This window comes from Diprion similis, chromosome 14, assembly GCF_021155765.1.
Source record: "Diprion similis isolate iyDipSimi1 chromosome 14, iyDipSimi1.1, whole genome shotgun sequence".
Lineage (NCBI taxonomy): Eukaryota > Metazoa > Arthropoda > Insecta > Hymenoptera > Diprionidae > Diprion > Diprion similis.
Genome location: NC_060118.1, coordinates 11,045,122 through 11,069,257, shown reverse-complemented (window position 1 = coordinate 11,069,257; position 24,136 = coordinate 11,045,122). Strand labels below are relative to the sequence as shown.

General features: G+C 34.7%; 1 protein-coding gene across 2 annotated transcripts in view; it reads left to right on the top strand.

The window, feature by feature from the left end:
* Positions 1 to 555: 555 nt before the first annotated feature.
* The window catches only part of LOC124414520 (mucin-5AC), a 95,554-nt gene continuing 71,973 nt past the window's right edge, over positions 556 to 24,136 (top strand). Inside the window, exon 1 of one of the 2 annotated variants that reach the window (XM_046895476.1) lies at positions 556 to 640. The gene's annotated coding sequence lies outside the window, so the exon portion shown is untranslated. The remainder of the gene's footprint in view (positions 641 to 24,136) is intronic. The other variant, XM_046895477.1, reaches the window with a different exon arrangement.

Sequence of the window (24,136 nt, the reverse complement as noted above, 5' to 3'; positions counted from 1 at the left end):
TGCGTCGACGTTTCTCTCGCTGTTTTTTTAATGCTTCCAGTTTTCGATACGAGAATATCGGCTACTGACTTCAAGTCGTCTTCACGTCGTGGTTCACGTCGAGATCTGCGCTGTACTAATAGCCAGCGAATTTTCAACCTCCACAACCTGGTGTTCCAGTCTGATGCTTTTTCGCCGAGGACGATGTTCTTGATCGAGTCGTACGAGGAAACGATCAAAATCTCTGAACATCGGAGAACTACTTTTCCCTGCAGTCAGCGATTGCAATTTTTTGCAAACACCGACCAACAAACCTTGTCCAAAATTGCTATTTTCTTCTGTGCAAAAAAACTTGTCTTTTTTAAATAATGAAACTCCTTGTTCTTCTTCATCAAAGTATATACAAAGGTGCCCTGTAAATGAATCATGAATCTACAATGTCTGATCCAATTTTGTGCTTTCCACAGAGCAGAATAGACACATCCGGCCTCAACTTCCGGAGTAAAGTGTCGCCTAATTTAGGAAGAGGATTTGCGGTCTAAGCATTGTGATTCGGAACTTTTTCACGTCGCGGAATGGCGCCGGAATCGAGACTCTGGATGCAACCTGCGATGTTTCGATTATTTCAACGCGGGAAATTTTCACCGTAGCGGCGATCTTGGTATGATTTGCTTATTCTTTTCATTAAGATATGATATTTCGCATAATTCTTGCTCGCTCGGTCTGCTGCAGCCTTATAATTGGCGCTGAACCGAAACTGCAGTTAAGCACACACACTCTGTTTTTTTTTTTTTCAAACAACTTAGTTAATTGTTTTTTAACATTAACGTTACCCTCACTTTTTACTTTAATTTTTAATTCTCCTCACGTAGCAGAAACATCTACTGTTTATAATTTCTACGTTCTCGATTGCTGTAATGAGATTCTTGCCACGGTGAATGCACTCTGTATTATCGACTGCTTTAACTGAACTGATAACTGACCCGCAGATTCCCCGTTCATATACCTTGGGAATGAGTTTTTCAAAACTTTTTTATCAACGCGTCCTACCATAGATCATACCAACCTTCAGAATACCGCTGGATAAGTTACCGATGAAAAAAGTTTTTCCGGTCGACAAAACCGGATTCAGAAGATTTTTCCAACCGTCGCATCACTCTTAGTGCAATAAATTTTGCACATTTTAGTGGGACTCGAAAGAATACAAATTTATGTCTCGATTTCTGGTTAAAACTGCAATGTTTGCGAAAATCAGAGACTTGTAAATTGTTGCGAATTTTCAGTCCGCCATGATTTCGCCAAAGTTGGCTTGTCACACCGAGTTTTCACGTCGGTTTGACGGGGCGAAATTTCCGCAAACGTAAACGGCGCCAATTACCGCTGATGAGATCTCTCGTGAATAGCTGAACTCGTCGTTTAATATCACACGACATTAATTAACCGAATAAACTTGGAGCACTTTTCCTAAGTTCCGATAGAAAATTCAATGGATTTTCTGCGTTAGAATATCATTCGGAAAAAATGATTCTTTTCCAATTGACACGCTAATTATGCAACAATTATTAAGACTTATTTTTGCACGATAAATTACACGAAATTGAATTCAGTTGTTAAATCGACAGGGAATATAACAGTCGGAGAGAAAAAAAAAATTGAATCAATCTCGTGGATTCCGCAGGTGCATGAAGGAGAAATTTTCATCGTAATCGTGTCGAGCTGCTTTCTTATTGCGCAATTTATTCAGGTATATGGTCTCATTGTTACATTGGGATCTGACGTATTCGATCTAGATTACATTATATATGCTTCATACGATGCACAACGCGAATATCTCCAAGGTTCCCAAGTATGAAATAACAACTGTATATATAACTCAGAAATCGCCCGCCCGCGTAATATTGTATATATGTATATATATAAATAAGTATCTTGCATCTCGATTATGCCTAGTATTTCACACTTTCCCTGTACGGTGGCCCTATTTATGAATTTGCATATTTTATGTAAGCCAGGATGGCTAAAAAAAAATTGATTATTTTCTTCTTGTTTTTTGTTATGTTACACGCTTACTATAGTTGGAGAAAGAGTATTAATATTTAGTGGTACTTGAAGGCAATTTTCAATTTTTCAATGAATTAACGTGAGAAAAAAATTTCAGTTATTTCTGAAATTTTATAGCTTGTTAGTAACGAGGCAGTGTGCATGAATGTACGATAAATAATTTTGTAGGGAATTTAATACTGTTGTACGTACAAAAAAAGATGTTGTATAATTTTTTTGATGATTAAACTCTTTCGAAAGTTGTTTCAAGGTTCAAGTTAAAATTATGTGAAAATGAACTTTCATTTAATATTGAGAATTGAAACGGCTTTGCTGTATCACAAACGATACAAAATTGATTTTACTAGATTAAGAATGTTTTGAAATTCTTAAAACAATGATACAGATTTTTGTGTACTTCTATAGAAATTTTTGATGTTAAAATTGTATCAGTTTTTCGGATTCAAACGTGAAAAAAAATGATTCCTTGGACTGGAAAATCTGAGTGCCGGTACAGTCAGAGCGAGAAAATTTGTAAAACCTTTGCTGTTGCAATGGAAATTGTTTGAATCTTGCTTTGAGTTTATTAACACTAAAATTTACTGTTTATATTCACTTGAAATTAATTTTCAATCACAATTTTATGCTAGTTTATCGATAACGATTTCTTATTTCAAAATTTTTGCGATCAACTACACGTATATAATCGTCTTTGAAAAAGAATTGAAAAAAAAAAAATCAGCCACGAATCCAATCAACTGACCAAATTCTGGAATTTAAAACTATTATGAAAAACCGCATTCGGTATTCTAAAATTATTGCAAACGTGCGGCGTTTTTTCTTGAAATTTGAGATATTTGAAAAATGATTTTTTTCGTCAGTGATACATTGTTTTGATTTTTCGTTTTCGTTTTCGTTTTTTCGCTTCTTTGCGCGGACTGTATCATTAGCGAATGACATATCCTGAAGGAGGCGTGATTTCCGGCGGTAAAAGTTGGGGCAAAGGAAACAGACAGCGCCAGTCTTGATACAGAGGCGTGGGACTCGACTGAATGCGCGCTAAGTTTAATTGCCCTGCTGCCTTCTTCGATTGCGCCGTCCCAGAATGCTCTGCTCGCATTGTTTCCCCTGCACAAGTACGCATCTGCACGAACCTGAAGAAAACCGGCTGGAAGTTTTGTATATATAGGGTATTCCACGCTAACTCGACCGAAATTAAACCCCGAAAATCTAAAAATCATTTCGTGTTTTCTTCTAACATTTACTTTTTATAAATATTTAAAGTCGATTGAAAAACGTGGGTCGAATTCTTTTTTTTTATTCTTTTTTTTATCACCTAATTTGGAATTTAAAAATTTTTAGACCCAATTCGTAATCGACTTGAAATATTTATAAAAAGTGAACGGTTTGATGAAAAAAATTTTGAAAAAAATTCAGGAGGTTTTTTTTTACCGAGTAGAATGGAAAAAAAACATTAAATGATCTTGAGATTGTCAGGGTTTAACACTGGTTGAGTTGGCGTGGAATACCCTATATATATATATATATATATATATATGAGGAATATTAAATTGCCGGAAGACATCCTCTCGCCTCCGATTCCCAACGACTGTCTGCATGTGTGTGTGTGTGTGTCTATTGTTGCGTAGTTGAAGCGTAATTCTTGAAACTTGACTTTTATTAGCAAGTAGATTAATTTTATGTTAGTTTCCGACTTTTAGAAATTAGATATGCGGATGGAGAAAAAATTGAAGAATCGTATAAATCGAATATTCACGACTGTTTGGGGCGGGGTTGAAATTGCGAATTTGAAAAATTTTTTGGCTACGAAACTTGAAGCGAAGAAATCAGAAAATTTGAGAAAACAAAAAAATTTTGAACATTTTCATTTCCTAGAATTTCTTGCTCAGTGAAATTTCACCCTTTCGATTTTTCTTTGTTTTGGATTTTCCATATTTCTACATCCGGAATCCAGTTCATTCCGATTTTCGCTTTTTCTTATTTTTTAAACCCACTCGTCGAGTAAATTTCGTTTATGCAAGTATATTTTAATTTTCTGATTTTTTCTCTATCGTAACTTGAATTTTGATAAATCTTTCGGTCCTGTTGAAAAAAAAACAAAAAGAAAAACACAAAACAAACAACCGAAGCAAAAAGTATTCGTTTTATATTTGAGGAACATTTTCTATTCAACGTTCGTTAAATTTTTTAATTGAAAATTATTTAAATTTTCTAAATTCCGATTTCATCGATTAAAAAGTTTTTGCTTTTTTTTTTAAATCCCTATTTTAGAATTTTACGACTCGACATAAGCCGCGGAAAGCGATGAGAGCCAAGGAGGTCAGTCAATTCAAAGGATTCTATCCTCCTCCTCCTCCTCCTCCTCCTCCTCTTCCAGTCTTCCAGTCTTCCTCCTCCCGTTCAGCTTTCATTTGAATCTTTATATCGGGATAACCTTTGACCCCGGGTCCCTGAAGACGAGGGACTGGATGTCGCTGAGGTTTTCCAGTTCCGTTATCCGCGTCGCGACGCTTCGCGCCGTCTAGAAAGTCGGTTAAAATCACGCGTTCAATTCTCGGTCAATGAAACTTCAATATTCACGGTCGTCTCCCGCTTATTTTGCAATAATTCTTACACCATTACTTTTATACACTTAAATAATTATCCAAAAATATTTGAATAACTTAAATATCATATTAATTAAACACACACGAGAAAAAAATTTTCATTCTTAAAATATTACAATTCCAACAATTACAAGTAGTTCCTTAATTAAATAACCAGTTTACATGCGTAATGAGTTTCTATGAATTTTTATCATTCACGGTAGAATTTTTATTCGCTATTTTGTAATTGGCACAGATTTCGTCACGGTGGCGTCATTTTTTAGATTTCAAACTCATATTTTTTTTTTTTCTCTTCAACGCAGTTGACAAAGAAAAAAAAAAGAGATACAGATAAACAAAAACGATATCCTCATACATGATTTATACTTTGATTTTCCGTACAGAGATTCTTATTATTTTCCTTCAATTATCTTTTCTTTTCATTATTTTATAATAAAAAAAAAAAAAAATCACATCATCACGTTTTCATCAATTAATCGATGACATATCCGGTGTATACTTATACAAGTTAATATTTGCTAAAATGACAAATATATACATTTTTTTTTCTTTAATTCTGCAAGTGATCGGCGAATACCGTGCAATAATAATAATAATAATAATAATAATAATAATAATAAACGACAAGATGCGCAGGAATGAAAATGTCGACAACTTTCTCTCGACTCATCTCCGTTTCAATAGACTAACACAAACTACATATGTAGGTATATAATATTCGTGTTTATTAAACGATCGCGAAGGAATGAAAAATCGTCATCGATCCGTGAAACCGATCGATCTTTGTATAATGTATACATAAATGAATAACACGTTAAGACTTTCGTTTGATTTCTAATAAATACACGCTAAAAGGTATATTTTATATATATACATATATATATATATATATATATATAAATAAAATACACGTGAATAAAGATTTTTTCAATAAAAATAATTATAAAAAACAAAAAAAAAAAAACGAACTAATTAATGCTGCTAGAGGGGTGGAAAAATTTATAATTTCGATATTATCAATATTTAGATCGTCGCGATTGATCGAGGATTGAATATCGAATATCGAAAGCACAGGGGGGTGCAAAATCGATTTAAAACTGTCAGAGGAAAGAAGCTAAGCGAAGCGGAACCTTGAATGATAATCTTGTAAGACAATAACCGCAGGTAACCTCACGTGACCCTCGAGAAGCGCCGTATTCTCGACATCCTTTTTTCAATTTCGATCTCCGGATCGTAGATCACTAACAAGATCTCGGAAGAGAGTTAGTTGTTATTATTATTATTATTATTATCATACAACTTGCGAAATTGAGAAAGACTTTTGTTTTTTTACGGAACACGAGTTAGATTTTTGTGAAAAATTTTCGATTAATATCGTTTTTCATCTTTCTATACAGATTATTTTCGTGATATTATTTGTGAGGTTGTTTTTCAATCTCGATAAAGTTAAACTTTTTGAGCAAATATGACGACAAAAGATAAATAAAAAAATATATAAAAAAAAAAAACAAAAAAAAAAAACAGTCGAACCGGTATTCTTTGATTCTTGAAATGGCTGTTCAAGTGTCTGCAGATCAATATTGTAAAAACAAAAACTAAAAATAGAGAAATAAATAACTAACTAAAAAAAAAAAAAAGGAAAATTCGATGAAATATTTTTACTTTGATGCAAAGCGATATTTGTGGCGCTTGAATTCGTGTAAAAATTGGTAAAAGCCTTTTTTAAATCTCGTTTTTGATGAAGTGTAGCAAGATGAAAGAATTTTTTTTTTATAATTGGCAATTCAATCGAGGCGCAAAAAATTATCCAAACTTATATGAATCGAATCGGAGTTTGGGGATTTGGCATGGGATGAGGTATATTATGCGGTGGCAAAAAGTAAGAGAGAAAGAAAGAAAGAAAGAAAAAAATGAACGTTGAGATCGGTGGTAAAAAGAGGATGTTTGGAAAGTCTTTCTTTTTGGTCGTGCGAAACTTAATTAGCGCGTGAAACGTACATGTAAATAAATAATATATCTATATGTATGTATATGTGTACGTAAGGTATTGTTTAAGGAAGGTATAATGGGATTCGGTTTCGTGTAAGAGAACGAAGTGAGGTCGGGCGAAATGCGATGGCAGGAGGAATGTAATTCCTCTAGTACTCGGTTTGAAAGAGCCACGCCCACGGAGCTCGAATCTTATCTTTATTAAGAACGGATAATTGTTGTTTCGCAAAGTAGGGCGTAACTAAGCCGAGAAGCCAACAAACTCGACTCGTAGTTGTTGTTGCTGTTGCTGTTGCTGTTGCTGTTGAGGAAATGAAGAGAGACTTAAATTTGGTTATTTAAGAATATTGCGCAACGCGTCAATGTACAGTAGATTCAACTTGTGCTGTAAGATGGATTGTACTTGCTGCTGCGAAAATAGAAAATATTGAAAATCGTCTTTATTTTTTTACAACAAATGTTTGCAAACGTGAGGAGTAAGAAATTAGCAAATAGAAACATAGAGAGAGAGAGAGAGATTTTGAGATTTGTTTTATTTGGACTTATTACGTCTAAATAGTAAATGACAAAACAGCAAGAATATGACAAATAAAGGAAATAAATCCGGCAGAAAGACAGTAAAACAAGCAAATTATAAGATAAGATAGTTAAGGTTAGGTTGTGAATATGATAAAGTAACAAATTGTGAAAGGACTAAACAGAGAGAGAGAGAAATTATAGAAAAAACATCGCCATCGTCGAAATTAAGCGAAAAACGTGAAGCAAATTGGTATTCCTCGCTTGCGGAATCTCTCTTAAAAGCACTTTTTATTCAAATAGTATTTACACACGCTCATTACGAATGCGACAATTGAATTTTCGCTGTGCAATCGCTTCACGAGCAATTAATCGTCCTCTCCGATTTATTGGATACTCGTTTTATCCGTTATCGTCGTCGCGTGTCGACGGTGAAAATTCCTTTCGTCATTTTTAATACACAAGTTAAACTTTGGTTATTACAATATTGTCTTAAGTGTCGAATTTTGGCGATAGGCGAAAGCGAATAATTTGACAACGAGGCGTTTTAAACAGCTAATCTCGTACCGATTGCAAAATTTTTTTTATACACTAACTGCATAAAGTTAACAGCGTGAATCGTCTAAAGAAAAGTGCTAAAATCACACGTAAAGTCGATCTCTCGTCATTTTTAGTTAATAGTATTGCGAAACAAAAAAAAAAAAAAAAAAATATTTCAAACTCAAAACTAAAAAAAAAAATTGAAAATCGCTTTTGAGACTGGCTAAATCGGTTCTTAAGGAAAGTCTCGGCCTCTAAGATCGTTGACACGTTACAGCGGTGAAGGTTAATTTATTCAGTGGCAATCTGACGTAGCACCTGGAGATTCGAATGCATAAATACGATATATATATATATATATATATATATATATATATATATATATATAGGCATGCATTAAAATATCACGTTTGAGTGTGTAATATATATGTATAGATTATATTATACTCTCACTCTCACTCTCTTTAAGGGGACACGTCAGTGAAACTCTAATCTTTATAGATTTGCTTGAAACTTGAACTCGTAATAAAGCTCAATAAAACAAGTTATTATTCAAAATAACGTGAAAAAGTTATGTTTTTCTCACTCAATTCTCATGGTAAAAATCTGATGAAATTCCACCGCCATTAGAGGAGAGTAGAGAACAAAAGTTGCCATGAAAATTGCAATACGACAAGTTACCACCTAATTGTCTCAGTAATTGGTAATTGACAATTTTTGTTAATTTTTATGAACATTGTCAATTACGTGATAACTCGTCGGATTGCAATTTCCACGTTAAATTTTATTCTCTACGCTTCTCTAATGGTTGTGGAATTTTTTCAGATTTTTACGACTAGAATCGTGACGCAAAGAGCTTTTAGAAAAACGCCACTTTTTGTCATTATTTTAAATAATAAGTGGACACGTGTGAAACGTAACACTGATTAAAACCGAGTGAAAACTACTTGTTTTATCAAGCTTTATCATAACTTTAAGTTTCATTGACGTCTCCCCTTAACTTGTAATATATCCGAGAGATTTGTATAAGAATAATAATAGTATCGATAATAATAACAATAATATAAGAGTACTAATAATTTGATTAGATTATAAGCTCTGAGTGAAGGGTTTCCGTGAAGTTAATTTTCTTTCTTTCTTTCTTTCTTTCTTAAGAATGAGGTGAATAAATGATTTTTGTTTTTTGTGTTATTGTTATAAAAGACGGGCTGATTTGAATCACAAAGTCAGGGAGAAAGTGGAGCGAAAAAATAGTCGCAGGTTTTTGATTTCCGAAAATGAGAATGGGAGACAAGCTGATATTATTATACGTAAGTACACACACGAAAGTATATTCGCGCAGCTTCTCTTTGCTTTTGCCGTAGAAGAATCCTACGCGCTCGCTTTTGTCTAGGATATAATAAACGCCGTTTCGAACGTGCAAAATGCGTCCGTTAGTGCAGACTGTGCAGATAATATTTATTCAAAAACCATGACCGCGGCTCCTTTACCGACTCTCGGAATTCTCTTCGGACACTTTCGAACTCTCATTCATTACCAAATACCAACATCCTATCCAGGCTCAGCTTACAATTAACCGGCTCGCAATGTCAAACGGCCATTCTTCTCTTATCCTGTAGGCGAAGCAAAATTCTATGGACGATTCTTAAAGCGACACCTACGTCTACGTACGAGAATAATGTTTACACCTTTTTTTCTCTCTCTTTTTCTTTTTTTTTTTTTATTGTATTGAGATTCCAAATTTGCGCAATAAATGAAAAGAAGTGGAAAAAGAATCGCTTATTTTGCAATATAATGAATTTAGAAAACTTGGTCCGAAATTGACTAATTGCGAAAGTATACTTGTTGTTAATAAATTAATTGTCGAAAGCCGACGTGTGTAATTGAGCAATAAACTTATTATCGTACAAAGAGTGATTTGATGTTGCGTGTATGGACTTTAAGTACAATGAAATAAAAATATTTGTAAATTAGAAAAATTGTATGTACACAATTACGAGAATTTTAATCACGAGACGTAAGTATAATATAATAAAATTATACCCGTAATTTTCGTTTATTAACCGAGAAAGTCATACGCATGTGTATATATATATATGCAAGAATAAATTTATTATACCTGTAATACTGGAATAAAATTTACCGCAATTGCAATTTTATAACGACGGTGTAATCGAAGGAAACTTTCGATGAAGCTGGAGTTCGTTTTTTTATTATCATTATTCGTTTATATTTATACATCGATCGAAAGTTTAATAAGTTTATAAGCTCGAAATATGCGGAATTCTTTTCGTTATGCGGCTCTGAAAATATTAAGAACAGTTTTTGAAACATCGAAGCTCGGTTTTTCGAATTTCGAATCTGATTCGGAATTTTTATTATCGCTTGAGATCTCGGTTTCAGATTATTGGTTCTTGGATTCTTTGAAAAATTTGGAAGAAGTTGATGAGTTATAAACAACAAACTTACAGAATCGATATTCAGACGCTAAAAAGTTACGGATAACATCTTCTTTTCACTTTCATTGCTTAACGGCGTGAATCTGACTGAAAAAACCTGTTTTCTAAACGGGTTCTAAATAAATATTGATATTGAGTTAATTTAAACTGACATTAAGGGAATCTCGTTTCACCTGACGATGAGTGAATTATAATTCTATGACATAAACTTGACGATTTTGAATTTCAATTGAAGAATTTTCCGTCTCTCGTTACCGAGAGGCACAAATTGACGGTAGAAAAGGGAAAGTGCAAAAAATATGTGAGAATGATATCGCCTCGCTAATTAAAATAACGATCAAAAAGATCTCAGCGAAGAGATCTGAAAAATAAAAAAATATATGGAAAATTATTTCGCAAAGTGATGTGTAAAGGATAGATAAAGATAGAAAAATGAATTAATTGTTGAAAAAAATATTGTTTTTAAAAAACGAAAACCAAGAAAAAGGAAAAACGACTCGAGTTAAATCCCGCAAGTATTGGCAGCCCTCGTCTTACCTCTACATTCAATTTGCAAATTTATTATTCGACGAAACGGTAATCCAAACTTTGCTCAATCCATTAGCGTCAGGGGGACAGGAGAGTTGATTACCTAATCCATCCCTGTCTCGGATTAAGAGTGCTCTATATATTCAGCCGCACAGTTCAGTTCACTTCGGTCGCAAGCACGAGTTGCCCGATTGTCGGTTAAAAACACTCCAACTCGAGTTCAGAGTTGAATAATATTCCCCCATGTTGTTATTTTTATTTAACATTAAAATTATCGCTGTTTTTTCAATGATTTTGTTAATCAATCCGAATTTTTTTTGCTTAATTTTTGTCAAGTTCTATCTCCTCATTTTTAAAAATAAAAAATTTAACTTCAAATTATAGTCCGATTTCACGTGGAAAGCACTATATATACTTGATTAATTTCGATAATAAGATAAATTTGTAAGCCGTGAGGTGAGTTGTTTTAGAACAAGCTTATCGCATGCTCGAAGAGATTTTTAATCGTAAAAATCGAACGAAAAACAAAAAGAAAGAAGATAGCCAACTCTTTTCTAATCCAATCAAGTCGTTCGAGAAGGCGCGAATTGTCGGATCAAGAGAGAACCGAGGCGAACGGGTTGGTGTCAATGATTGAAGCCGACCCGGTGAACCGATTAGGTCGCGAAATAACCGGCCGGGGTTAAATCGGCAAGGCGGACTCTCAGTCTCGTTAAATAGCGGACGACGTTAATTGCCGGCTAATTATACAGTCTTGATTGAGCCGGAAATGTGGATTGTTTCTGAACAGTGCCGAATAGGACTAGCGGGGGAGAAAATTTGCACGCCGATAATTGTTTGAGCCGTCAGTGATTCCACAGCCGATAATATAGGGGATGATCGAATACTTATTAGATCGCGATTTTCCGTCCCCACAAATTTAGTCTGCGAAAGTGAAAAATCGGAAAGCCATTTTTTGTTGGTTAATACCGATTTTTGCAAACCTGATCCAGAATCACGCTTAATCGATTTTTTGACCGATTTCAGGGATGAAAAATATTATTTGATGGTTACAACCGATTTTTGAGAACCTGAACCGGAATTACGTATTGCCGATTTTTTTCACCAATTTCAGAATACTTCTCGTTAATTTTAGTGAATTTTTGCAATTCGAAAATGCGTTTCACCGATCTTCTGACCGATTTCAGAATGGAAATCCATTTTTCGTTGGTCCCAACCGATTTTCGCAGAGTTGACCCGGAATTGGGTTATAGCGATTCTTTAACCAATTTCAGAATGAACAGCCATTCGTTGTTGATTCTAATAAATTTTTGCAAACTCGATCTGGAATCGCGTTTGCCGATTTTTCTGCCGATTTCAAAATGGAAAACCATTCTTCGTTAGTTTCAACCAATTTTCGCAAATCCAATCCACAATTGCCTTTTTTCGATTCTTCAACCGATTTTGCAATATGGAACAGATATCACCGCTCAGAATGGTGGATAAGATTACTCAAGTTGGGTGAAACGAACCGAACAAGCAAAGTTTGAAAAAAAAATTATGCTGTCTCAAGCTTATATTATTATCATCGTTACGTTGTTACATCTTTGCAAACTGTCGACTGCCGCTGCGCACAATAAAACAAAGGTCAAGAAGATTGTTTGACGAGTGTATAATTCGTGTCGCGATTTATCGGGATGGGGATAAAAATCGTGGTCTCTCATCGGTAATAATATTGCGCAGGATTCATTGAGTAATCATTCACGTCTCCAATTATACAGCCGAGTATAAATCTTGACGAAACCTTTTTCTTCAGTCGACAATAATAACAATAATAACGATCCGCCAACGGTACCGATTTTTTCCCATCATAAAATTACTCGACATATGTACACAAGTTTTCGATTTTTATCCCAGATTATAATCACTTGTCGTATGTTTTGATAGATTTTACCGATCATTTGATCGATTTTGGAGAAACTGAGGATCACTTGTACTACGATCGGTAAAAAAAAAACAAAGATCTCGTTGTATCGTCTCACAATCAGCTGCAATGCAATCGCAATTTCAACGAATCCATTCAGCCGATCAGCGCTGCATGGCGCCAAAGTCTCGTGAGATCTTTCGAATAGATCATGCAGATGTATATATATAAGTATAATATAAAACCGATAATTGCCGCAGCGCAAGAGGCTCTCGGGTTATTGAAGATGGTCAGAGAACCTCGTCCTTTTTGCCTTTTTGCCTTTGAACCGTGCCGGCTGGTGAAAGTGTGTTTACCTTTACAATATTTCTCTGCATTTATGACATATTGTCATGCGAGTGTGTGTGTGTGTGTGCGTGTGCGCGTCACGATCGTTGAGTCACACTGTAGTGTCCCGTGCTGCAGTAATCGGTAATTTGATCGTTCGTGATATTGCTTAGAACTCTGGCCACTTAGTAATAGTTTTCGATAGAATGGTAAACGAGCCAGGAACCGGAAACAGAAACGCGAAATAAACATGTAAATTTCACTCTTTTTTATCGATACGAAATTGACGATTTTTTATGTTTTTCTAATCGTAGATTATTACACTTGTCTGGTTATTGGTTTTTTTTTTTGTTTGGTTTATTGTTAGCCATCTTCTCTTTCTTGAAAATATTCCGCCACTATTTATTGCTCGGAAGTAATGATTACGTCATTTGAATTGGAGATATTTGATAATCCGGTCAGTTCGGCTCTCGATTTTTCGAAATTTGAAAAAAGAATTCTACCAACCGATCTTGACCGACATTGGACTCAATTTTTTGGGACCAATAATGAATAAATAAAATCACAGATGAAGAAATTCGTGCGTTTAATATTGCTGAGTCATTCCTTCTACGAGATGATAATTAATTTTGGGATTTAAATTTGCACGGTTATATTATAAGTATAAAATTTTGCAAGGGCGTGGAATATCCCATATATTTTAGAGAAATCTATAATCTATAAGAGAGAAATTCACACCGCTGACGACAGGCTGTCGTTGGATTTTCTTCTGAAAATAATTATTCATCGAGGTAGATGGAAAAAGAAGAAAAAGACGAAAAAGAAGAAGAAGAAGAAGGGGTAAAATGGGGATGAACGGCGTCGCTCTTTGATATGCATAACGCGTCGGCGAGGGTGGAGCGACGACTACGACGGTTGCATCTCTGTCTGGAAAGAATAATGCAATTCCATCAATATCGTTGAAACCTGACCGAGCTTAAGCGGCGGCGTTCTCGATTCGTCTGGCTTCAACCCGTGTCGCAATAATTTCGCCTCAAACTTGGAGGGTTGAAAAATCGAATTGTCCAAAAGCCTTAAAGGGATTCGACTCAATTTTTTGATTGACGACAAAGAATAAAAATAAAAAACGAGAAAAGGAAAAAAAAAATTGGCAAACTCGTTGCGATATTTGATTTTTCCTTCCATCTTCCCCATAAAGAAATTTTCCACCGTTTACTTGCAGACGATTTCTCACCGCTTTTCTCTACAGATTACGGTTAATTATATCGCCAGTTCAGCTGAAAAAAAAAAATTGGATATAATTTAAAGAGAAGGCATAATTTTGAGGTTCGAATTGGTTTACAGAAATACCACAATCTTGGCGTTAAACGTGGCTATTATTAACACTTTTGTTTTACTACCTGTGCGAAAACACACACACACGTGTAAACACAAACTGCACACACTTACAAAAATTGCAGTAAAGAAATTGCGAAACAATGCAATTTGCGTGACAGAACAAGGAAGTGAATGAAGTAACGCAGCTTTTCACTCCTTTCGTTTATCTCGCGCCTCCTTCTTCTTCTCTCCTTGCCGCTCTATTTTCTCCTCCTCCTCCTTTTCTCTTCAGAATTTGCCTTCTGATCCATATCCTTGCGAATTTCGAAACTTTCGCAATTTATTCTCTTCGTCGTCGGAATTCTCTTCACAGTATGCTACTCAGGGAATTGTTTTGTAAACATCATTTCTCTAATCGGTGTTCGTTTAATAGGTTAGTTCATTTTTTAACTTTTCTTTTTTTTTTCTTAACTCGCCACTCGAAAAATTTGTGTCAAATATTGAGAAAAAAAATTATCGTAAAACCTTGATGAAGTAGGAAAATATTTTTAGTTTGCTACCCGTTATTGTAATATTTTTATTTTGTATAAATTGGAAAAAAAAAAAAAACAATAAAAATTGAACCACTAACTAATGTACAAATTAGAATCCCGGATCTTCGAGGAGATTTTGCAAACTTTTAAGGACGCAGGTACCAACACACGATCGGAAATTATTTCTCTGCTTAGATCAAGGACTAATGATCCATCGCGGATGATTTATCGGGCATTATTATCGCCATAACGATTTATTCAAGCGGGACGCGGACAAGGCAGAGTTGAAAGTTGATGATGAGACGGTGATGAACTTTATGCAGAAGCGTAATCATCGCGAAGGGACAAATCGAGATGATTTTTAAAGGCGTGGAAAATTGCTGAATCGGAACTGTGTGTTCTTCGATGTGTAATTGGTAGAAGTGAATCGTGAACGCGATCTGTGAGGAGCAAGAAAAAGTTAAAGAAAGATGACAAAGATGGAGAAGATAAAGTAGGTACACGTATGTCTGTGGAGAGAAAAAGAATCACTCGCGTATGAATGATATATTGAAACGTTCAATCAGCATTTGATTCTGATCCCGTTACCCCATCGTGTTCCTTGATGCCGCTTTCGCGTTTCTTATCATAAAAAGAAGCGAGGAAATTCTTTTGTGCTTATCGGAATTATGTATTATGTGGAGAGGAAAAAGAGAAGGAGGACTGAAGGTAAGAAGAATGAGAAAAAATATGAAAGTGTTTCGTCTTTTCTCTTTTTTTGAATATTTTTTGTTTGTTTCATCGTCTTTCATTCTCTCTCTTATTTTTTCATTTTCTTGTTTTTTTCCCCTTATTCTAAGGGTCAATGAATTGTTTCATACGTTCTTCATCTTAGATTGAAATGTAATGAATGGATGAATGGATGAATAAATGACAGAATGAGTGATCGAGTGTTTAAGTGATTGAGTCATCGAGTTATCCGGTGATCCAGTAATCCAGCGATCCAGCGATCCAGCGATCCAGTGATCCAGTGATCCAGTGATCGAGTGATCGAGTGATCGAGTGATCGAGTGCTCCAGTGATTGAGTGATCCAGCGATCCAGTGATCCAGTGATCCAGTGATCCAGTGATCCAGTGATCGAGTGCTCCAGTAATTGAGTGATTGAGTGATCCAGTAATCGAGTGATCCAGTGATCCAATGATCCAGGGATCCAGTGATCGAGCGATCGAGTGAGTGAGTGAGCGAATGAACGAACGAATAAATGAATGAATAAAAATGGAATGGAGGTCGAGAACCAAACTAGGGATGAAAAACTAAAAGGTTAAGAAAGAGAGCTAAATAAAGAGAGAGCGAGAAAGAGAAACTGGAGCTAATTGAAGAAGCGCTAAGAGACGAGGATTCAGGCAGCTGAGAACGGGAATCGATGTGGGTAATTGCGAAGCTGTGAAAGGGCGTGCAATTAACAACCAGCGTCGCAATTTGGCCGATTCTACCCGGCAAGATTATTACCTGCAACTGCGCTCGCAGACCCTTGGCCATTGCATTTGTACAGAGAAAGATATATATATATATATATATATATATATATATATATATATATATATATATATATATATATATATATATATATATTTCATTTGCCAGGGTTACTAAATAATTTTATTGTCAAATTAGCATCGTCAAGATTAACCCCTTCAATTATTATTCAAATTAAATGTAAATATCGTTCAAACAGCATATATTTAGTTTGGTTTTATAACTCGCTTAATACTGCATTTTATGATTATTGCAATGTTTAAGTATGTTCGATTAGTTATCGATATATTTATTCAGCCCAACGAACAGCCGTGGCATTAATTTATTGCTACTCCAACATCGAATTAGATTTTGTGGTTTTATTCACACTCGAAACGGAAATAGTGAAATCGTGAAAATCTGCAAGTTGACAAGTTGAAAGACAAAAAATCGGGGAAATGAAATAAAGAAAATGGAAAAGAGACCAGAAGAGAAGAAAAAAATAAAATTCAAAAAGAAATAGAAAATGACGGGATCAGCGTTCAAAGTTTTTACAGTAATTTAACCTCTAACGGGGGAAAAAGACTCTTAAACTACCGGAAAAAGATAATAAACGATTGACCCAGTAATTTTCTCTATGCATCCGCGGAGGCTATCGGTAGCCGTTATAACAAGAACTTCTCACCGCAGCTGCGGCGATCAGAGACTTAAGCGATCTCATTATTTCACGGTAAAAGCCCCGAGAGATCCTTAATTGCGGGGACATTACGAGGCCTGCAGTTCCAGTGCAGTTTAGATCCCCGAGCATGCAACAAGAGGCTGCGGAATTTTCCGCCTCTTCACGCTCGTTGTTCTTATTATTACGCCGATCCGATGGTTCGGTCGTGCAAACTATGGGAGTTGAATTACGATGCTGGGAGGCAAAGCGACGCGGAGAAAGTTTTCACCTAACCGAATCGCCTCTGGAAAAATTTTCCCTCCTAATTATTACGAAAATTATTATTTATCCAAATCGATCTTCGCGGTTTCAACCCAGCGCCGAAATCAAATCGAAAAATGATTCGATCCTTGCTTATCTTCATTTTGATTTTGACTCTTTATTTTTGTTCGGGAAATTATTGGATATATTCTTTGATTTTTTTTTTGGTTTTTAGATTTTAACAATTTTATGTGTACATTTATGGAAGAAAAATTTTGAGGTTTGGTAGTTAAAAGAATAAAATAAAATGAAATAAAATAAAAGGGGAAAAACAATTTGCTTCAGTTTTATCGAAAGGGAAAATTTGAAATCGTTAAAGCTTTAGAATGATTTAAATATAAAAAGTGAAAAACCATCAGTTTAGTTGATTCTTTTTACACTCTCTTATTTTAATTTCTGATTTTTGGTATCTAAATTTCTGATAAAAAGAGAGTAAAAAAATTTCAAGAACATATGTTCGATATCGTCGTTGAACGTTGAGCATAGATCGATTCTTTGTTTTTATTCTACAACCACTCGGTGAAGGCAGAGAAGAAGAGGAAGAGAGTTGAATGAAAAAGCAGATAATAGCAGAAGACAAAAGAGGCAAGAAAATAAATAAAATAATAACGTAAAGAGGAAACGTCAGATGGGTGTGTTTGAAAACATGGAAAAGACGTTTTAGAAGTTGGTGAAAATTTGCGTGAAAAGTTATCCGATTGGAAATGATTGTGGAAAATTTTCGGGTGATATTATAGAAAAAGTAACGATCGAGAGAGGAGAAATTTTCGCATATATTTGGAGAAAAATAAGTGGAATGGCGTGCAGACGAAGACGAAAGTCGAAGTGCAGTCGGGGAGGAAAAAAGAGGCGGCCGAACGGTTTCATTATTTTTTACCTGAAAATGCTGAAGTGCAAACCCCACATGAGGGTGACTACAGTCGCCAGGATGGCCGCTTGTCGTTGGCTCAAGATGTCGGAACGCGAAAAATGCAAGTATATCAGAATGGCGAAGAAGAGAAGGAGGAAATGCTGAATGAAAACCGAGCTACGAGTCTGATCGAGATTGGATCTGTCGTCTGTTACGCTCAAACCGTACGTCATTCTCTGTCTCATCGTGAAAAAGATAAATAAAATTTATCAGCTAAGGCTACTCGCACGTGAAATGAAGAAGAATAAAATGTCCTACGCGTCTGTCGATTATTATTACATTTGGTTTTTGATAATCCTAAGAAAATTTTGGATAATCGATCGATCATGTGATTCTCTATTTTTGTAAAAAGTTCAGTAACCAAGTAGTAACGAAATAAAATTAAGGAAGTAACCGTGAAAATTAACGGTGAGAAATTTTTACTTTCTTTTCTTTATTATAATTTGTGATATTCGTTTTGTCAGTTTCTTTCTTTGTGAAAAAAAAAAAAAAGAAAACAAACAGGTTCCAGTGAAGCAGGAATGAAAAATCGACTTTTTTCACCTATTTCGACTATTTGTTTTTCGCTGTCAAAAGTATTGAACAGGGTGTCCAGTATTTATGGAAATTATGGAATCAGGGAATTTGCAGGGAATTTTATATCCCCTGAAAGAAACTTGGAAATCTCAAAAAATTTCATGTCGCATTTGGAATATAATAATTCCCATCCCAGGTTCATAAAGATTTAGCCATTTGGCGAGGAGAAAGATATTTTTAAGACAACGAGTTGTGCTTTAGTCAAATGTAAAATATTCTTGTTCGTATGATTATCGTATTTTTTATTTATTGTTTACACGAAAAAAAAAAAAACTGGATAAATAATAATTCTTGTCTGGAAAATCTGGAATTCTGAGGGAATTACGTTTTCACAAATAATTTTCCATCAGATGTCGTGCTAAAATAGAATACAAAATCGAAATAAACGACGAAGGAATTTTTTTTTTTTTTGTCTATTCAAAAAAAAAGAAACAATTTCAACCGATGTACGGCGTGCGTTGCGCAAAACGTATAGGCAAAGACGCGTAAATGTACTCAGGTAGGTATCGTACCTACACGCTTGTGTTATTACCTCACAAGAGGAGCAAATCGGTGCGAAGAGCCGAGGGGTGCATGCAGGCAATGCTGGCGGAACCAATCGCTCTTTGTCTATATGGTAATGAATTCGCGATGTTGCTAAACGCCACTTTGGCTATCGAACGGCCTCCAGATATACGGACATTAATATTCAGGGAATAAGCTGAACAACTGGCGGATAAAAAATAGACAAAAATGAACAAGAAGATAAAAAAAAAAAATGCTTGGAACAAAAACGAAATTATTCGTCGAAGAGAAACTTTTTTTGCAAAAATATAGATGAACGAACGTTTATTCGCCAGCATATTTCACATCCAGAATTGAATTGCATTTTTTCAAATTTTATCAGTTTAATTCTATCCTTATCTTTGTACGTGAAAGAAGAAGAAGAAGAAGAAAAAATTTATATACATAGAAACGTAGAAAAAAAACAAAAATTTTCATCTGAAAGAGAAAATTTATTTTCAACAACATGAAGTTTCACTTCTAACGATGCGTTATTATTTTTTTTTTTTTTTCATGTACTATGTACGTATTTATGCAATATTATACTTACGGTAAAAAAAATTTATTCTTCACCCCGAGGGGTGAAATTTTCCGTAATTCACCCCTCGGAGAGTCTAAAACGTGATGAAAACTTCTAAGTCATCCAAACTAACCGCGATAAAAAAATAACAGCTATTTTATAGCTTTAGTTTTAAAATGCCACAATTCTATGATTCGAGGAACGGTGTTACAAAATTTTTCAATCACTATTTTCACGTTGATTTCAAGCTTTTCGCCAAAAGAAACGAATTCAGTGATTTTCAAGCTCAAGAAAAAATAAAAGACTAGAGAAGCTCCTTCAATCATTATGTGGCAAATTTTTTCAACGTAATTGCGAAATTTTGCGAAATCGAAGATCTTCGCAACGTCGAAGTAGAATCGAGAAATTGGAAAAATGAACTCGTGTTCACTTATTTCATAGTCACGTGACTTGTTTCACGTGTATTAATTTTTTTTTTTTTTTTTTTTTGCCAACAATCAGATGCAAAAATTCACGTGTATTTCGCGTATAATTGGAGTGGTTTTTTCCCCAAGAACTTCATAGAGTTAAACAAAGCTTGTGAGCTTTTCGCGGTGGTAAATTTTGCTTTTCATAACTGCACTTCGCACCGGGAAAGGAGGATACGTGCGGAGTTGCGAAATTTTATCCGTATAGGTACGAAACTGCTATGCATTGTGAAATTAAAGCCGTAACTTTTCGGAGAAAAGCCGCTGCAGCCGGTTTTCCGATTTTTTCTCCCAGCACAGGTTGCAAACCATGCAAAATGACGCAAATAAATAAAAACCGTATGGTAATTGGTAAAAAAATCTTATGAAAATTTTATGAACGCAAGAGTACAGATTATTATTCGCAAAACAGAGTATTTCGCAAGTTTGTTGTATATATATATATATATATATATATATATATATATATATATATATATATAAGGGTGGCGCAAAGGCGCAAAAAAACCGATTATTTTTTTTTTGAGTCTCGTGTGACAAAATGTTAGTTTTTGATGTTTTAAAATGCCACTCCAAAGGACAGCTCAAGAATAAAATTTTAAGAGGTCGCTTCAAATTTTTTAAAATGTCAAAAATCGTTAAAAAATCTAATTAAAAAAATTATATTTTCAGTATTTTGTTCGTTTTTTAATTCATGTCGTGGTGTATTGTTATCGAATTTTTCTTACTAAATTAAAGAAAAAAAATTTATGAAATTTTAATATGAATATTAAAAGGTCGCTCGAAAATATCTAAAGAAATGCACCAAAAAATTGAAAAAAAATTATGAGCGACCTTTAGAAATTCAAATTTTGAACTGGAACTTTCGGAAACATATTTTTTTTTTTATCTATAAAATTATACCGTAACGAGAAAAAAAAAACGATTTTTGACGATTTCTGACGTTTTAGAAAATGAGGAGCGACCTCTTAAAATTTTTTTTTTTAAACTGTCCTTTGGAGTGGGCTCTTAAAACATCAAAAACTAACATTTTGTCACACGAGACTCGAAAAAAAAAAAAAAATAGTCGGTTTTTTTGCGCCACCCTAATATACATATATATATATATATATATACACACAGATGTGACTAATCTTACCCGCTGCACGGAGTGAATAAACTTGAAAACGGACGATAATAAAAGTGCAAGTGAATAGATTCAAAGGATCGTTTTGTCCGTCGAACGAAAATAATTATGGAAATATAATTGAAGAAAGAAACTGTCTACGTATAAGAAGAAAAAAGAAAAGAAAAAAACAAAAAATTAAAGAAATTCTTTCTTTATTTCTTTTTTTTAAATTGACAAATGCTTTTGAAAGTTTCACGACGAAAATGCGTAACATTTCAGTGCCGGAAGAAGGTTTAAAATTCAGGTCAAAACATTTTCTTTTTTTTTTCATTATTACCTTTTTTTACGGTTTTTTTAGAACGCATCTTTCAACTGGTTGCGAAATCGCTGCACGTGAGGTGAGAATTATCGAGGTGAGATCTTTGGAAATTTTAAAGTGACGTCGAAAAAAGAGAAAAAGAGAGAAGTGCAGGCGGGAAGCGAGCGAATAACACGTAACTCACGATGAGTGTTGTGAAAACACCCCATTCATAACGCCGGTGGGGGATGGAAAATATCGCTTTTAGGGATGAAAATATTGGTGCACGCGGCGGTCTGCAGAAAAGTTTGATGTATAGAGTGAGACGGACGGTTTTGCACCTGCGAATATTTTCCACCCGTAGCTGTAATAATGATGCAATTTTTCCGTGTTTTTCTTATCTTCTTCTCTTTCTCTCTCTCTCTCTCTCTCTCTCTCTCTCTGCACATTTTGCCTCTTTTTTCCTCCGATCACGCCTCCAAGACGTCGGCGTCGTCCTGACGTTTCCCGAATTCCCGTATTCCAGGCGCGTATTTTGCGGGAAAACGGAGAAAATTTTATTAAAACTAGAAGGAAATAAATAGCCGTCCTCGATTTTTTTTTTCCCTCAAGTCCGCCGCATTTCTTGTTATGTGTATACCCTCGGGAATATAAGAAGGACGAAAACGGAAAAGAAAAAGGAAAGAAAATAATACCGAGGATAAAAAAGCTGCGCTAGACACACGAAATTCTTTAACCCTTTTTCTACAGGCGGCTTTCCAAGTTTATTAATTCAATTTTTATACTTACGCCATCATCACTCGGTACGAATATTTGTGAAAGAATAATTTTTAATCGAAATTTATTATTCATTTTCACATTATTTTAAACTCAAATGCTGTCTGAATTCTGACTATAAATTTTTGCATACTTTTGCAGAAAACAATTTATTGTACGGAGAGTAAAAAACTAATAAAATTTTGAAGAATGTAAACGGAAAAAAAAATATACAAGTATTTGAGATACACCTGCAAAAATTTATATGCGAAACGTTATTTTATCGCCGAATTGTGAGGCACGTATTGCATATTTTACACACGTCATAAAACGTAGATCTCGTGTGGTTTGATCGAGTTGCAAAAAATCGGTGAAAAACTGATGCGAAGGTAAAGAGAAAAGCCGACTCAATTATATATTTACTCGAATTTTATTTGTTTAAGATCGATTCGAAGTCATTTCCGCGAATAAAATTTTTGCAAATCTTAACTTTTTTTTTTTTTTTCGCGGACTTTCAAACGAGTTGACGGGAAACGCGGTTTACGTGGGAAGAAACTTCTAATTAACCCAGCGCGTTATTTGCTTTCGCTCAATTGCAATTCGCAACTTTTACACCAAAGCTGCGAAAATTTCCGGAGACTCAAACGAGTTATTGCGAAATTCGAGAAGTTCGACCAGATTTTCCGCGCTTTGGGTTATCGCAGCGCCGATTTTACGAGCTGAAAATTCGGATGCGAAAAACGTGGTGGATTCCACGCTTCAAATCCGCGATTCGCTTTTCACCCTCCTTGGAAAAACAAAGCTCAAAACTTGGGTTGCGGGATTTTCTCAAAGCTTAAACCTACAAAGGAAAAAATCCCGAATCACCTGGTTAACGAAACTCAGAAACCGATGCTTGCCTACCTTTGTTAAGGACTCGTTTTCGTCAAAGGACGAATTTTATGCTACGTAGTAGGAATCAAAGTCGGTTGTTAAAAAACTGAGACGAATCCTGCAAACTTTTTTCATTTTCTTCTCTTCCGTATTAAATTCGCTGCGTAAGTAATATTTCCACTGAAAAATCTTTCCACCGATTTTACGTTGTTTGTTTGTTTTTACTTTTATCCTCTCCTTTTTTCGTAAACCGAATTAATTTGAACAAGGCAAAAAAAAAAAAAAAAATCGTGAAACAAATTTGCTCGAAATGTTAACATCTCGGAATATAATTTCTTCTCTTTTTTATATTTACAATTTTATTTTTGATACCTGGGTAAAAATCTTGTACATAAAATATATGCAGGTAAAAACACAAAGTCGACCTGTCTCGCGAAGGATCGTAAAAATTCTTTCCTCGGTTATAAAAGTGGGAAATAAAATCGAAGGAATATATGACGCAATAACGTAAAAGAAGCTAAACAAACTTGAAAAGCGAAATCGATCCTCGAGCTTTGGGGAAAGTTGTAAATATTTTCGATCGTTTCGATTGCTCTAAACTAGTTTTAATTTCCATAGCAGCGGTAGGATTCTCGTAGATCTATGCTAATCGATCAGATCACGTATGCACGAAATATCTTGCGGACTTTTAAAAACAAATTGCGCAATCTTTCGCCTTAGAGTTTCCCTTCGTTTCATTAATTTTCGACGAATCTCGTTTTACCTTAGAAATTTCTATTTCTAGTAGTCATCGGTGAATTTTATACATACGTAACTGACGATTTTTTCTTTGTTTTTTTTTTTTTTTTTGTTG